General features: G+C 43.5%; 1 protein-coding gene across 1 annotated transcript in view; it reads right to left on the bottom strand.

The window, feature by feature from the left end:
* The window catches only part of Ankfn1 (ankyrin repeat and fibronectin type III domain containing 1), a 351,197-nt gene extending 333,581 nt beyond the window's left edge, over window positions 1-17,616 (bottom strand). Inside the window, exon 1 of the mRNA XM_048446655.3 lies at window positions 17,447-17,616. The gene's annotated coding sequence lies outside the window, so the exon portion shown is untranslated. The remainder of the gene's footprint in view (window positions 1-17,446) is intronic.
* Between the last annotated feature and the right edge of the window lie 286 nt (window positions 17,617-17,902).

Below are 17,902 nucleotides of genomic sequence, written 5' to 3'. Positions count from 1 at the left end.
AGTTCAGGGTTCCGGGTGATTACATAATTAACGGTGAGCCCTCATGACTGGTGTTGGTCTTATTAAAAGGAGATCAGTAGCCGGTGGTGGTGGTACACAACTTTAATCCCTGCACTCAGGAGGCAGAAGCAGAAGAATTTCTACGAGTTTGAGGCCATCTGGGTTTACAAAGCGAGTTCTAGGACAGGCTCCAAAGCTACACAGAGAAAGCCTGTCTTGAGAAGTCAAAAAAAAAAAAAAAAAAAAAGAACAACAAAAAACTAAGGCAGAGAGGGGTGGGGTGAGGATACCAGAGTTCTTGCCAGTCTCTTTCACCACAACACACAACAGGGAGACGTCCACAGCTCAACTCAGATGAACGCACTCAGTAGACACCGACTCTAATTTCTGATTTCCCAGCCTACTGAACAACCAGAACTAAATTCTTCTGTTTGTAAGGCACTGTGCCATAGAACCCCAAAATAGACAAAGATAGGATTTTTCCCCAAGGCTTATGGAATTCAATCCACGTATCAATTGTAGGTTGATATGTCCTCATTTTGAAAAAAATCCCTTACAGAGAAGCCTTGTTGTAGGAAGTTGAAGGGCTACAAAGGAAACAAATAGGAGGGCCCTCTTCCGTCTCTTCTGAACATATTGAAGCCATCATTGCAATGAAGTCCTCACAAAAGCACAGGCACTGAGAGTGGAGGCCATGTAGGACCTTACGGATGAACACTGCTGAACTAGCAAGCTCTCCACTATGGGGCTGGTGGCAGCCACCCCGGGGACCACAGAAATTCCCAGAGATGCTTTTGCTTTATCTTTGTTTGTCTGCTCATCAGATGAGGCGGTTGAATGTATCCTCGTGGTGTTGAGAGGATGAAATCACAGGTTTACATTAACCGTGTGCCACAAAGCAGGTCGAAGGTGGGAACTTTCGTCTGTTCTGAGGGATCCACCTCTGCTTATCCCCTTCAGACCTCCCAGGATTTGAACAACAACAAAATACCAAGTTATCCATCACAGATCATTCACAGAGAGCTATGCTTGTCTGAAGTCAGTGACAAATCATGGATTTGGGATTTTATGGAGTCTGTGGTCATAATATTAATTGTCTGAGACCATCTGATTAGATTATCAAAGTTGGAACATACATTTGCAGGTTTCAGAGTTATTCTAATCACCAAAGAAGCCTGTTCATGACCAAAGATTCACCACAGGTTTTTCTTAATAGTGACATCCCCAAATATCTTAAGTCTCTTACGTCAACAGCAGTGTGATTCTTGCCCCAGTTCTGACTGAGGGATATGGGACTGACTACACAGTAAAGCAATTCTGCAAGCTGGGAATTAATGCTCCCAGAAGCTGATCGACAGTTGAAAACAATTGTCACCAGTCAAGCTCCCATGAGAAACTAGTGTCGTTTGTAATGAGAGATAGAACTATAAAGTCAAAAATCAAGGTTTGTTTTCTCCCAGGCTAGGGAGATAGCTCAGCGGTTGAGAGACCTTATTTCAGATCCCCAACATCCACACAAAAAAACAAGTGTGGCTGTGCATATAATCTCAGTTTTGTTTCGGGGGGGGCACCCATCTCCTTTGAGACAGGGTCTCTCTCATTGGCCCAAAGATCACCAATTAGGCTAGATTAGGCTAGACTGGTTGACTAGCCTCTGCTTTTCCAGCACTTGGATTCTGGACTTGTGGCCATGCTTGGCTTTGAATGATGGTTCTGGGAATAAAACCCGGGTCCTTGTGCCTTCAAAGCACTGAGCCATCTCCTCAGACTCCTGCCTGTTAGTTTTGACGGCCCCTGTGCAGAGACTTCTTGGGTTCTCTGCTGTCATGTAAGTTTAGCATTTGAAGGACAGAGATTGGTCCGCTTGCGTGTCTCCTTTTGTCTCAGAAACTCCATTCATTTGGAGATAAATGCCCTTTGGCATTTGTGAAAATGTGGTCTTTCAAGTGGCTCATAGAATACTAAGGGGGGAAAAAAAAGTCATTCAGAACTCTGCCAAACATGGGGATCAGCCAGCCTTATACTGCTCCATCCAAGACGGCTTGACAAGCTGCTACACAGAGAAGTAGTCCGTTGGAGGCAGTCCCGCTTGCCAGCCTGCACAGCAGCTCGCGGAGTGCAAAACACCAGCAGCCGAAGACTCTCCCAGGCTGCATGTCCAAGAGCGAAAAGGATGCTCCAGTTTCAGCAAAGAGAACACTCCTACGACTCCTCAAAATGCCCCTTGGCTGGACCATTGAAGTATCCTGAAACTCGGGCAGCTTGCAGAGTCTCTCCCAGCTAACCTGTGCCCACTGAGAAGTCAATAAAGAACCAAGATGCAAATAAATTAGCATTCATCACGGCCGATCAAGCATAAATATTTATAAGGGAGAGATGCAGCCATTTTGAGTGACAGCACGACCGGGACCCCACATAAACAGTTAAAAAAAAAAGTCAGACTTGAGACATTGCACTTTGCCTTTTTTTTTTCTTTCCATTTCACATCACCATAATCACCTAATAACTATTTAAATGGACCCATTTGCTGTAACTATAAAAGAACCGTGTAAACTTGTTGTCATCTAGACACATTAGCCGTGGTGGAGTCAATGAATTTCAACAGTTACTTAATATCGCAGCCACCAGCTACCTTAAAACTGCCAGCGACAGGCTGCCAGGAAGCTACCGTCACAGGCCTGCTCGCTGCCTCCCGGAGCAAGACGCGAGCTTCGTTATGAATGCGAGCATTGCTGCTCTAATTAGGCCTGGGAGAAGTTTAACAACCATCCTACAGTATGGCTGCTGACAAATACAAAAATAAAGCCTTGTTCGAATTAGCAATGTGAAGCGAGAAGGGCTAGAAGCATCGACTGTCTGAGAGGCCCTGAAACAGCTCTCTAATCTATAGCGAGGTTATTTTGGTTCATAAACTGTTAGTATGTTACCTGCAGGAGGTCTCCCCTGTAAAATGAATTATAGTAAGCTATATGTGATAATTAACCATGCATTAGCAAATATCTTGAAACAGGGAGGCTCTGTTTTCTCTGTATTTTGACTAATAAAAGCATGAATTTGTTCAACAAATGATCATTTAGGTTGTAGAATCTAGCCATATTGGAAGGACACACTGAGCAATGCAACATTGTACTGGCCTAAGGGTTTCCTTACCCAAACAGGCTGCTTAATAGGCTGTCTACATACTATGATGCCATTCACGGGCCTGCAAACCACAGCACTGCGAAGACAAATACAATATACAGTTAAAATAATATGGACCTTGTGCTCTTATTTACTTAAAAATCACTCTAGATGTGACAATTAAAAAAAAAGCCACAGATAAAGTTCAAGCGCAGAAATAATCTTGCATTTAATTTACATAATTTCAAAATAGCTCACACACTTTTCTACAATTAAAAATACATACAATTATAGCTTTAAAAAATAGTGTCTCTAGCAAGTTTCAAACATGCTCTGAGAATGGAAAACTCAATTACAACGTTGAAAAGACAATGTTATTTTCTAAATTATTTAATTCATTGTGCCAAAGGTTATTAATGCATTCAGCATGTGGGTACCAATGGCTTGGATAGAAGTGTTTTGGGTGCTGAAGCAGGTCTAGAAAAGAGGCTGGGTTGAGGGAACCTAATCGGGGAAAGCGGATGCTGGGGGTAACGTCTCCAAGAGTTGGGGCATCACAGAGACCAGGAGTCTGGGGGCTTCCATCAATACCAAGTGTCCATATACTGCTGGCTTCATGGCTATTCTGCTAGCAGCAGAAAGTAGCAATAATTCCCTAAACTCAGACCTTCGGCTTGTCCCACAGGATATTGAATGCTTCTGCCCAAAAGGAATATCCTTTCTTTTTTCTCACCTACCCCACCCCTCATCTAACCTCATAGCTAAACTATATATTTACAGGTAGTATATACAAACACATGCACACATACACAGCTCTAAAAATAGCTGCAACAGAGCACCGAGGCAGCTTCAGTTTTTATCCCAGCCTTGTGACCAATAGCTGTGCTTTAAATAGTCCATCCAATTCCAACAGCCCATTGAGGTTATCCCTACTTGGTAGCTTCAAGACTTTCTATGTTTTCACCTAAATGGTTTCCAGGGGATATTCATAGATGCTAAGTAATAATACATTATACACACACACACACACACACACACACACACATATGAATTCCTGGATTAAGTGACATAAGGTTCTTTACTACAAGACTTCTCAGAACCTTTACTACCATTTACTACACATAGTCCCAGTGTAAATCATAAGGATGCCTAGCCAGCTTTCATTAGAATGAGCATCTAGTGTTACATAGAGTTTTGCCTGTGATACAAAAATGGACTAAAGACGCTAAGTCTGAAGAGCTTCGTGAAGGACCACACGACATGCAGACTGATAAGTTACTTAGAGCTCCCTGTCTGTTAGGACCTCTGTTCTGAAGCAAAGGTTAGGGCTGTCTTAGTTTGGATGAAGTGTGATCCTCTTGATCCTTTGCCTGCAAACAGCCTGCCTACCCATTCTGGTAGCTCATGGAAGATCCTGAACCCAAAATACGGTCTGTGATTTCGGAGGATCTCTCTCCTCCACTTCATGCCATGCTAAAGCATTTCTACCTTAATGTCTGAGCATCTCCCAGAAAGGAGCAGGTGGGTGCTAGCCACTGACAGAAGGATGAAAATGTACTTCAACTCCGTGATGTCTTACCAACTCTTCTTGACCAAACACTCTCTTTGCTTCCTGATCTGTTGGTTGGTTGGAAAGCCAACCCTAAACACCTATGGAAACAGAAATCTTCAAGTTGAGTGAAAATCCTGGTGCTAAATCAAAATGCAATCTTTGTTCTGTGCTGGCAAGGATTTCGTTGAGAAGCATTTCATAGCAGAGGATTTTTGAGGGACTCACAGAAAGGAACATGAGTAAAACACACACACACACACACACTTTTAGGAGGCAGGTGGCTTGGGGGCCACCTCCACAATCTAGTCTCTTCACCTCCAACTTGCAACATGTATTATGGCTAAATAAAACCAAAAAATATTAGTTTAGATAGTTGGGGAAGATTAGAATTGTATGTGAAGTTGCCTGGGAATATAGTGTTAACTTTAAGCCTTGATAAAAAAAAAAGATTGTGTGTGTGTGTGTGTGTGTGTGTGTGAAACTAAGAGGAAACAATCATTTGTTGTGAGAACCAAGTCCTGAATTGTTTTCTCTTGTTTAATGGGAAAGCTATGTGGATGTAGGTTCAAATCCTGCCCCAGTTACAAACTAGGTTTCTGTAACTTACTATCCTGCCCCTCTTCTCATGTCAACATCAAGAAAAAAACTTATGCAAAGTGTGTAGAGAACAGAAGGGGTTAAATATTTAAAAAATTACCAGTTATCTCCCATCCCAAGATAAGCCATCCACTGTAAAGACACATTGCATAGTTATACCCTTGTGCTGTAAGCTAGCCTCAACCTACCTTCAGCGCCTGTTTAAGAAGTAGAAAATAGTTAGAGTAGATGCTCAAATAAAAGCTCTCTTTGGGATATTTATGATAGATGAGTCAAGACGCTGTACAAAGCACTTATTTGTGCATTTATTCTTCTGATTTCAAGACTCCATTTCTAGTCGATGAAAGTTAATGGTCATTTTTTTTAAAATGCACAAGTCCTTAATAAGAAGAGTCATTTTTAGTTTTTTATCCACATAGCTTCCATCAGGACCCGTCTTAATGCCCAGTGCTGTTTCTGCTGTATATACTTTTCAAAATGGTACTATTAATTGGGTTTAGGAGCAAGTGCTAAGAGTGCCCCCTTTTGGTCATTGGAGGCCTTGCAGTTCATCTGGGCAAACAAGGTGCAAAGCCTCCCTTAGGTTCTTTGTGAGCAAATTTAGGCTTATTTGTGTCTCCTACTGTTGTGTCCCCTGGTCGGTCTGTATGTGGCTTTTACATTCCTTAATAAAGTAATAGACATGAAAGAATTCTGTGGCTGATGCCAGCGGCCACAGAGAACACCAAGTCTAAACTCAGCTGAAGGTAAACATACGGGGCCATCCAAGGAATGTAGCAATAAAAACTGGAACCTATGACAGAGTCTCCCCTCCCCCTCTATTTTTCTGGCACAGTTGTGACAGGGTGGGGGTGGATCTCTTCAAAGATTGCACGCCCTCATTGTGATCTGCTGTCATCTGTAAGAGGGAGTCAGTCAAAAGAACCCTTCAAGAATCATCCTTGCTCCCGACTCTGAGTATTTGACTCCCCCCAAAAATCTCTCAAATCAAATCCAAAGACAATTATTTTTTTCCAGACTTAATTTAATAGCAAAAACACCCCTGGAGGACTGAATGTGGTATTTGACTTTTATTTGGGCCACTCTGGGCATCACCAGCAGCTTTATTCTCCAAAGTGTGACTTTGCAGTGATCCTTCCCTGGCCTGCAGAGCTGTCCAGGGCCACTGGCTGACATCCTCGCTCCCTATGCAAGAGCAGCCCCAGAGCCAGGCCAGAGACAGCACATAAATAATGCCCCTCAGTGCGAATTTGACTTGGTATTTCTTCTGTGTGGCTCGTACTCTCCATTCTTAGGAAGGGAAAACATGACCCTAGTCTGTCCCCAGACCACCTTCCCAGCCTTGTCTGACACTACCACAGCCCATCCTGAGCTGCCCATACACTGTTCCATTATGGGCCTTAGCCAGTGTTTTGGTACCTGTCTGCTCCAGTCTCTACTTCCATCTGTAGCAGTGACCCTAAGCATGTACACTATACATTCAAGCCTGACTTCATTATTGACAGGTGAATGTCACGGCCTCTGTGTGCCTTCCCACGTGAATCTTTGTCAAATGGAGACCATGCAGGATCAACTTATTTTAGCAGGGCTCTCTTAAGACAGAATGAGCACATGGCTTAGCTGCTGGTGTTGGACACATGGGAAGTACCTGCAGAACTTTTAACTGTTGCTGTAATTCGTTTCTTCCATTAGACTTCCCGAGTCTCCTCAGCCTCCTTGTTACTCCGCCGTTCTTCTATCTGTCTAACTGGAAGTAATTCCAGTCTGTTGGTAGCTAGCGGGTAGCTATGTATGCACTAAAGCATGCTGCTAGAGATACGCTGATGGACAAGTTCAGGAGCTCTCTCTACATATCAAAGAGACACAAAGAAAGCCATGAGACAGGGCCTAACGGCACTGGGTGGTCAGAAGTAAACATTCTGAGACATAGACAATGTGTCATCAGATGGAGTCTCAGTGTGAAATGATCCCCAGATCCTTCAGGCTTTAAGGGTTTAAAGACCTGGGAGAGAGGTGACTGTGGGGGGTCAGTGAACTGAGGCCACCTGACGAGTGACTGCTCATTCGCCTCTGTCATCCCAACCAGAACCTAGGCTCTCTAAAGAAACCATCACCTTGCTGTTAGGCACATGAGGAGGTCCTTCCCAAGGCCAGAAGAAACCAACGATAGGCGGTAGAGATAGAGGCAACTGAGGAGAAGGTTAGCCCTTCAAGAGTGGTCTGGTAAGCATTAACTATTTAGCAGTAAGTTGGGGCTGATACACTAGAGCATTCCAGGTGGTATTTTAATCCATTAGTCCAATCAGAGGGGAAAATGGAGTTCATGTCCTTTTGCCTGGTAGATATTCCAGAAAAAACACATTTTTGTCTGTGACTTTAGAGCAGCAGTGAATTGGCTCAACTCTGGGTCAGGAGATATATGGCATCTTAGACGAAAGAGTTAGGGTGAATTTGAACCCTAACTCCAATCCCAGCAGGCCCCACTCCAAGAGACCAAGGTAGACAGCAGACTGAGTAAACAGATCATTGGGCTTCTACTGTGTCCAACGCCAGGAGTCGTTTCTGGAAGATCCCACATTGAGTCTCATGGGAACTGTAGCTCGAATGTGCACGCTGCTACAGAGGCAGGTCAGAGAGGTAACTAGCGTTTGCAGGTATCAGATCTAGACTGAACTTGTTGGCTCCGGGGCCAAGAAAGTCACATTGAATATTCCTAACCTATCCAATGTGGAAACTCACACAATGACATAAACACCAAAAGAGGTGTTTCTGTAATGTTTCTAGACTATGGCGAGGATCATAGACCATCAGCACCCCTGGGAGCTTATTAAAAAGGCAGAGGCTTGGTCTACACCCCAGATGGACTGAATGAGCCTCACGGTATATACTAGACACTTTATTCTATATGTTAGAGTTTGCTAAAGCCAGGCCTCCACCAACAGACGTGCACCTGCATTTGTTTGCACTGACGGGAGACTCTTGCTCTGTTGGTCAGAGGGATGACTAATTGCTAGCCCAGACTCAGACGAGGTGAATTTAGGGTTTCCTACTGACTCAAAAGCCGTGTGGAACTCATTCTGCCAGAAACGCCTCCCATAAGTCCTTTAGATTTGCACCACTTGCAACGTGTTCTAGCCACACCAATATAGCAATGTGCACACACTCGTCCACACATAACACACACTGGGCTTTCCCAAAAAGCCAGACTTGAATCTGTCAGTGTATGGAGTAGCACATATTCTCCCTCTACGTACAATTCCTCCTAACTTCCCGACTCGGTCCTTCAATTTCCAACCTACTGATTTCACACTTTTAAACTTGCTTTCTAGCCAACATATAGGTAGCTATTAAATGTGGTTGTCTCTATTCTCACTGGAGAGAAGCCCACGATCTCTGCTAGGCTGAAAATCCTATGTGCTTTTGGGAAGTTTGGGAGAGGTCACAGAAAACCTCCCGTATCTTTTGGCTCTGGTCTACCACATGGTTATGGCATAAGCCCACATCTGACCTGCCCATCATCTTTCAGTTGGTCCATCAGCATCGAATTTTGTATAACAGCAATCCCAATCCCTTTGATGTGCTCAAAGCAGGGGCTGTACTGCAGGCCCAGACTTTGAGGATGGAAGAGACAGCCACTGTGGCCACACAGCACAGAAGTAAAGAGCTAAGTGTATACACTGCCGACCACGGTTTTTGGATTTACTGCTGGCTAAAATGCCCTGGATCACATATTTGGCCATTTATCATATCATCCTGACCATGCTAACCACTCCATCCGGGCCTCAGTTTCCCAAACATGAAGTAGGAAAAAATAATGGTGCAGACACTTATATCATCTTGACCATACTAACCATTCCACCTAAGCCTCAGTTTCCCAAACAGGAAATAGGAAAAATAATGGTGCAGAATTTAATGATCTCTCCCAAATAAAATGCTTAGTATGGTTCCTGGCACATAGTAAGTGTTTAATAAATGTTTGCTATTAATATTAAGCTCAGCGTATACAAAGAGGTTACTCTCTGCCTTCCTTTTCCCATTTCATAAGCAAACAGACAGCTCAGACTTGGAATGGAGCTCGGGTGAGCTCCACCCTAATGGAAGCCAAGCGGGGCCTCATAATCACTGAAAAAACAGCAGGTACCATCCAAACCACACACCCAGAGGAGCCAAGCCTGATGCTGTAGTGCCTGTTAGGTCCCGTCTGGCTTTCTATAGGAAATACAACCACTTTTTTTTTTTTTCGGGGACTGTAATTCATGGATTAATTAGGCTATTTGATTTTCTTTCTGCTGGTCAGAGGCTCTCATTAGCACCTCCATCAGCATTTGGACAGGGAAGGAAGCAGTAGTGACCAGTTCTAGCCATCTGAAGCAGAGGAGAAGAGGAAAAGAAGTATTCAGTCCTCTCCTTTAGGATCCTGAACTGAAAATTTGAAAATACATATTTATTTTTATTTTGAATCTAGTGAGTGCCTGTGTACAGCATGCATGCAGTATGTTCTCAGGCCAGATGAGGGAGTTTGAAGTCCTGGTACTGAAGTTTCAGACAGTTGTGGGCCACCATGTGGGTGCTGGGAACCAAACCCCAGTCCTCTGAAAGGACAGCCAGTAGTGCTGAGGCATCTCCCCAGTCCCTGGGATCCTGAATCTTAGACGCAGACAAGGCTGAGCAGGTCCCATCTATTCGCAGTCACATGTACATAAAAATACCATTGTTTGTAGCAAATGCTTCTAGTCATTATAGGGAGTGGAAAAACAAACAACACACACAGACAGCGGCAGAACACACGGAAATCGTAGTTCGTAGTATGGAAACAACAGCAAACACAAAGCAAATCAGTGGGTGAGGGCAAAGGCTCAGTTGGTGAATACTTGAGGTGTATAAGAACGAAGCTCCGAGTTTGAGTCTCAGAGTCTACACAGAAGAGCACAGAGGGAGAGAATGGTGGCGCATCCTTATAATCCTCGTGATAGGGATGGGGAGACGCCTGGTTCCTGTGGCTCACTGGACAGCTCCTCCATTTGGCTTAGAAATCTCCAAGGAAAAGCAAGACACCGCCACCCTTGCACCCAATCTCAAAATACAAGTCAAAGTCTAACTGAGGAAGACAGCTGAGGTTAAGCTTTGGCCTTCTTGTGAGTACATATATGTACACTTGCATACACATACATGATAGCTTGCACAGACACTGCACACAGAGATACACGTATACCAGCAGAACAGAATTATGTTTCCTCCCTGACCCTTGGTTTCTTTTTCTATGAAATGCTATCAGACTTAGTGAAGCCACAGAATTTTAAGTTTCAAAGGAACCACATGTCAGCGCTATTTTTTTTTTTTACTATCTTCAATGGTTCAAAACTTGGATTGCGATTATATTTCATTAGAAATTGATTTCTTCATAATTCTGCTATGCTGATATTATTTTTGAAAGCTGTCCAGTTCTCAGAGAACCAATGCAGCCAACTTTTATGGTAGATTCCTTCTGTGCCAATATTCAGAAGGAAAAAAAACACCCAAACTGCTCAACTTCCATGCCTGCTCTTCAACTAGTGGGTACCAGCTGGTCTGGGTCAACCACTAAAGCACTTCAGTAGGGCATTAGACAACCACCGCAGAATTCATCTCTCCTAGACTCTCTACCCCGTCCAACTAGCCCAGCATCTTCCAAGGGATCCCGAATGACCTGCTCATGACCCAGTAGCCAAAGGTTAATGCCCAGAACAGTGTAGAGGCTCTCTAGAGCTCTGTGCATCACCAATATTCTTCTGAGATATCCTTGCTCAGTGCTAGGCTGATTGTTAAGACATTCTCAGATACCCACCACAAACAGTCCCGCTAGTCCCTGGAATTAAACTTTAGCGTCTTCCTGTAAGAATTGTCTTCAAAATACTTCTTAAAGCTTTTTCTTTTTAACTGACCTCAAAAATTCCGATCGTCCAATCTCTGGCTTTCTTCATTTGAATGTGTTCCACTTGGTACACAGTGGTGTACCTGGTGGAGTCTGAATAACAATACAGTGGCAGTCCCTTTACAAGGAATACTTGAACAACACAGCCAGAGAGGATGCCATTCATTTGGATAATGTCACCTTTAAGAGGCTTCTCGGGTATAAAATTCCGAGAAAGGAGAGAGCAGCCACACACAAGACATTTCCTGACGCATGTCTTCGTGTGATTAATAGCTGAGAGCGCTCTGCTCTTGAGAGTGGAGATCATTACCAGATCAGGGGCTGATTAGATGGAGGGCATTCAACTGTTGAGACTTTGGAAGCAGGTGATTGTAAGTGGTAGAACTATGAGAGTAAGAGAGAGGGAGCAGGGGCGGCTTCAGGGTGGCTTTAGTGGGAAAACAATGGGCAGAACACATCGAGATGACATTTTCTTAAAGAAGGCAGGGGGGAGACACCAACGTGGTGCGGGAAGGTTGGAGGGCACCTGGATGTTAATTGTTGGGGTGATGGCGAATTGGATTTTTTTAACTGGGTACTGATGAGATCAAAGAGAGGTTCTGAGATTGGCCATGAAATCCTATCAGAGCCCACAGAAGGACTGTGGTCCAGACTAAAAGTCAAGGGAATGGAAAGGAAACAAGTGAAAAGTTCAACGATGGTGACAGTGAGTGGAACTGGACAGGAGTTTCAAAAATCAAATCAGAGGGAGAAGTCTGAAAACAGTGGTCTGGAAACAGAGCCGATGCTCAGAGAAAAGACACTTGCCAAAGGGGGCTGTTACCCTCGAATTAAAATGCCCTGAATCTGAGGCAGAGTGAGACTATCATCAGAGGGGTCAGAAGACCATCAGAGACACGAACCTAGCAGTGTATTCTAGAAAGTTCTCATTCAGGGTAAATTACTCATGGCATCAGCTAGCTGGCTGATTTTTTTTTTCTTCTTTCTATTTTTCTTCTGGTCCCACTTTCATTGCCACAAGCCCAAAGCCACCAGATGGTAGGATGTCCAGAGGTCTTGAGCATTGAGTTTACATGAGAAAGATATATTCCAGGGATACTGAAGATTGTCAGAATCATTCAGTCAGCATCCGAAGAGGATGCCAAAGGCCAACCAGATTGGACACACAAAAGCAATGGGAATGATGTCTCATCAAAGGCAGAAGAGAGTGAAGTATAGAATTCATCAGCTCTGACAGAGTCAGCTCGTGCTGGGAAGGATGAGCAGATGGGAAGGAACTCCCTTTATGGAAGGACAACGGTGACAGTGACTAGCGGGTGACTAAAGATATGTCAGAGCTATGTGACAACAATGATACGCCTGTGTTGAAGCAGAACAAAGATGTGCTGGTGAAGGAGGAAAAGCACGCTCTGAGAGTTAAGTTTGACACAGTAAGCCTGTACATCTTAGTGGACACACAGCAGCTCTGACGGCAGCAGAAACCTAAGAAAGGAGGAAGTTGACTAACACAAATTGCTCATCTACATCAGGCGAGATGACGCCTGCTGCCATGTCTGACAAGTTATGTGGCAAGTGAGGTGAGATGAGCTTCCCATTGGCCATTTCTCAGTGACGTAATAATCCTGAAAGACAGGATAAGGAAGCCAAAGTTTGAAGCAGTTTGATAATGTAATCTCTGTGTCACAGATACAGGGGATAGTTAATGCTTTTCACCAGTCCATGTTGAATGCAACATCCAGCGTTTGCTTAATCCATACACAGAGTGCAGGCAAAAACTTTGAACTGTGATTGAGTGTCGGGTATGCCATTCCTCCCGAACATCCACTGAATTCATACTACGGCATCCAAACGTGTGCTAGCTGCTTTTATTAAAGGCTGAACACACACGTTCCTTCTCTGCTAATTGCTGGGTGGTTCTAGACTCTTCTACCAATCTTCCTAAAAGGAGAGAATTTCCCTTCCTGACTCCATTCCATGCTTGGCCATTGGTCTGGCTCTTCTCCTGCAGACTCTACCACACAGGTGCCTAGGAGTAGTGCCCGCAGTAACTGCCCAGCCCCTCAATCCCAAGCTCCTTTACCCTCCTTGACCTCTGTTGATAGTTCTCTGCCATGGAGTGTGCTTTTCTATCGGCTTCAGAAGTGTTCTGAGCTTTCGGCTTCTCTCTTACTTGGCTGTCCCCTTACTGTTCTCCCTACTTGATCTTGCTTGATAGTTCCTTGGAGGAGGCTAGGCTTAAAGTCTAGAAGGTCATCTCTCATTTCTTCTCAAAGTTCTCCCTTTGGTGACTATACCGACGATCCAGACTATCTATATGACCCCAGAGTCTAGGCACTGAATGAGATCTCTACTCCGGACTCCAGACCCAGTTGTTCAGCCATTATCACAAATCCCAAGTAAATAACAGACTGACAGGAACACAACCGAAATCATCTCATGCCCACTCTTCCCACCTCAACAGACCACCGTGCTCCTTATCTCAGGGGACCGTTCAACCACTTCCAGTGGGCTAATCATGTCATCTTTCTGTTTACTTTCCATATGGAGTTAATCAACAATGGCTCTCAATTTCATTTCCCAAGTGTCTCCCCACTCACAAAAATTGTAAGTTCATTGAGCACAGAGAGCAAAGCTCTAGCTTGCAGCAGAAATGTCTTTATATAGAATTACACGGTGTGCCAGGCAGAGAGCAAATGGGCAGCGGGTATTTGTGAACTACACAGTTGAAAAAATAATGCAGTCTATGTCTCACCACTTTGGTCACGTTTATCTACCCAAAGCTACTATTATTTCTCATTTGGGCTGTCTATTCCAGAAGGGTACTTGGGAGAGGGGATTAAATGTATGTGAACTTATTTAAGACACTCACATGATGCTTGGATGATGCTGGAGAATTGTCTGTATTCTGTCAATCATATTTTAATAAAACGCTGATTGGCCAGGCAGGCAGTATAGGCAGGAAAACCAGACAGGAAGTAGAGGTGATGCAATAAGAACAGGAGAATTCTGGGAAGCAGGGAGGTTCCTCTGCCATTCCTGTGCAGACCACTGAAGAGGCAACATGTAAGCTGACAGCTGAAAAAGGTACCAAGCCATATGGCTAACATAGATTAGAATAATGGGTTAAGATAAGTTATAAGAACTAATAAGTAGCCTGACCTAATGGGCCAATCAGTTTATAATCTTATGGAGTCTTGTGTGTGATTTTCCTTGGGACTTGCCGGCTGTGGGGTACCAGGCGGGAACAGATACCCCAACAAGCCGGCCATCATGTTACACCTGGAACATTGTTCCAGTTCTCAAAAATGGTGGTTATTGTTGACATTAACTGGTAACACAAGTAAGAACATTGTCATGAATTTTAAGATAGAAATGCATCAATGTTTTACATTGCTGTACTTTGACATAAGCTAGATACACTGTCTACAGATATGCATGCCCAACCCAGCATCTATTTAACTTTGTTACAGGGATCTTTCCATACAAATAATATTTTACAAAAACTAATCAAAGACTAGATACATTTGCAGGATAGCTGAAATCCACCTGCATTGTTGGTTTAAATGTAAAGCAACCTGGCTGCCTTTGAAAGGTGTATGAAATATGAGTTCCAAACAATCCAGCAACTCATCCCCTACATATATATCCAGGAGAAATGAAACTGTATAGCTTCAAAACTTATATGTCAGTAGTCATTGGAAGAGTATGCCTACTAGTCAAAAGTACATCCCGAGCATGAGTCTATTCCTTAGGTAGCTATGCTATCTTAGGCAAGACCATTTCTCTCTAGGTCTTGGTTCCTTACTAACACAATGGAACTTTTATAACCAATTACCTGCAGACCACTTTCTGCACTGGCATTCCCATAGCTTGCAACCAAGAAATAGCTATTTCTCTTCCCATGTGTCTGCCTACACTCCTCAAAGATCAGTGCACAGAGATTCTGTCTCTCCCTGTGTCTCTGGCACCATCTCTTTGACTTATATAGTAACAATAACTGTTACCATTATTCCCATTTGATCTAATGTTTGTAGGTCCCCGCCCATCTACACGATGTCAGAGAGTAGACTGTTACAGCAGTTCCACAAGGAAGGCCACATAAGACTTCCTACTTCGTGTATGAGAAAGCCGAGGCACGTAGAGGCTGTATAACTTACACATGGTCCCATAGTCCAAGTCTGGACATATAAGCAAAGCCGGCACAGTTCAGATTTATGGGGTGGTTTTCTATATAAAATGTGACACGCTAAGCAGGGCCTCTTCCCTGCTTTCGTCTTGCCATCTTTTCAATATTTGACAGTGTCCAAGGTTGGATCAAAAATACAACTTAATTCAGTTACTTCTTTTGAGAAAGCAACACAGAATTCCCATCATAGAGATGAATAAGTTGAGATGACAAAAGGTCATTTGACTTTGCCATGGTTCTTAAGGAGACACTATATATGTATATGTATATATGAGCCCTGAGGTTACAGGCGCATACCACCATGTCCAGGTTTTTGGTGGGATTTGTACTCAGGACTTCATGCTGCAGTATCAGGTACTTTACCCACTGGGCCATCTCCCTGGTCTCCAGGACATATTCTTAGGTAGAAAAAACATCTAGTTATAAGACCAAACAAATACTGTTACTTTATTGACAGTTTTGAAGCAATCCAATACCACTATGTGCAATTATTTTACATCAAGCTTATCTGTATTCCTGTGCATTCTGAGAAAAACATTATCTGCAGGATGTATACCAATTAGCAGTTACTTCTGAAAAGGAATAGATTTGATTTGGGTATATGACTTACATACAGAATTTCAATTTTTATGCCTATTTGTTACACTTGAATATTTCATAGTCAAGTATTATTATTTTAGTAATTAGCAAATAAAGATGAGAGAGTCAGAAAAGAAAATACCAGAGGCTGGAGAGAATTGATTTGGGTGACAATCTGACTCCATCCTCTCCTGAATGGACCAGACGCAGGAAATCACATTAAGGAGCAAGCACAGCTAAACTTCTGTCTTCTTCACCCTGGAGGAAGGCCATCTTTTAGTGAGCAATTCCCCCAGGAAGGATGTTGCAGTGTCTTTTAACCAATGAACAGACTCTAGAATCATGCAATACACAACTCTGTCTATTTTCAAGACTTCATGTGTTAATAAAATGTGCTGGCCTGCATTATAATAGTGGTTGCTTTAAATATTGAATTAATTTATATGTCACCATAACTACTTTTTGTCAGGAAAACTTTACATGAGTAGATTTGCTTCCTGAGGCAAAGATGGTTTTGTCTGGAGTTAGTGGCTTGAGAGTATTCCCACACTCTTAAGTAAGCCCAGCCAGCCTTCTCTCCACTTGGACTGTGGGTTTCTCCCTCAAACTTAACACTTTCTTACTGGCCTCTAGGGGCCACGCTATCAGAGAGACCATCATGCCACTAATGGCTTCAAGTGCTCTTCTGATTTAATGGAATAAATTCAATGAGGCTGGCTGCTAGCACTTTGCCATCTTTTTCTGAAAATTGCCAAGGTGCTTTATAATTATGTTAGCTAGTACTAATAACTTCAAGTATCTAGTATCAGGGTTTTTTTTCCTGCTTTTGGTCAACATAATGCATTTTCATTTAAACCTATAAACAACAACAACAAAAAGCAAGAATAAGAACAAAAATAAAAAAACAAAAACATGGAACTATGGAAGTTGCCAGTACAACCATAGCTGTAAAAGAAGTCAGTTAAAATGCCCATTGTTTTGCTTCATGTTGTTTCTGTTCTCTCCAGTATACATTTGTAGCAGGGATTTTTTCCCCTCCTCAGAAATTCAGCCCCTTTTCCTTCAACAGTTCTTTCCCCCATTTATGAATGTGTCTGAAACATTTACTTGTCGGTATGTCAAACACGGGCTCGGGTGTAACGCAATACGATCACATTGAAACAAGAGAAAGAGGCCGTGAGTAGCTACTGAGTGGCAGGTGAATGGGTCTGATGCACCTAGCCATGGGAAACACACTGTGAGCAGCTACCTGGCTCTAGACCGGGTTCAGCTAACCGAGGAGAAATTTACTCCTCATTTGGAGGTAGAGGCAAGAACATATGTGGGGCTGGGCAACAAGCCAGGGGGCTAGAGATTTGGAGGCACTCCAAGAGACGGGAAGGAAGAAAATGGATTACCATTTAGATGGAAAGACCAACAGCATGGCTGAAAATAGGTGAGTGGGCAAGATGAATGAGACCAGGAGCTAAGCCTGGATCCCGGGGAAGCAGAGCAGACTTACCGAAGTCGCTCACGATGACCAGTCAGTGACCCCCAGGCCTCCAGGAGGCTCTCAGAGCTCCGGCCCCTTGGTTTCTCAGAGAGTTCTGTTTAGAGTCTTCACCATGGTTCCCTAGCAGGAACTGAAGCCGAGTGCTTTCTCTGCAAACACGGCTGCCAGGGTGGCAGGCCAGGGCGAATCACTCGGTCACTGTGTGTGCAGGTGGCATACTTTCTGCAAGGAGTGTCCTTAAAGGAGGTGAGGAGCCTGAGATTCTAGACTGGCAGTTTCCACCCCCTCTGCTTTTTGTTTCCTGGGAAATATGATGGGACCAGTGCTTTGCTCTATGAAGCATGGGACAGAGATTCAAAGCAAATATCAGTAAATCATAGGTTCGGATTCAGTATAGGCATTCGTTCAGTTATTCATTCAATGGACCTCATTCAGTCAGCCTGTAATTTTTTTGTGTGTATGTGT

Source organism: Myodes glareolus, chromosome 9 (genome assembly GCF_982192425.1).
Source record: "Myodes glareolus chromosome 9, mMyoGla1.1, whole genome shotgun sequence".
Classification (NCBI taxonomy): domain Eukaryota; kingdom Metazoa; phylum Chordata; class Mammalia; order Rodentia; family Cricetidae; genus Myodes; species Myodes glareolus.
This window is presented reverse-complemented; position numbering and strand designations above follow the sequence as displayed.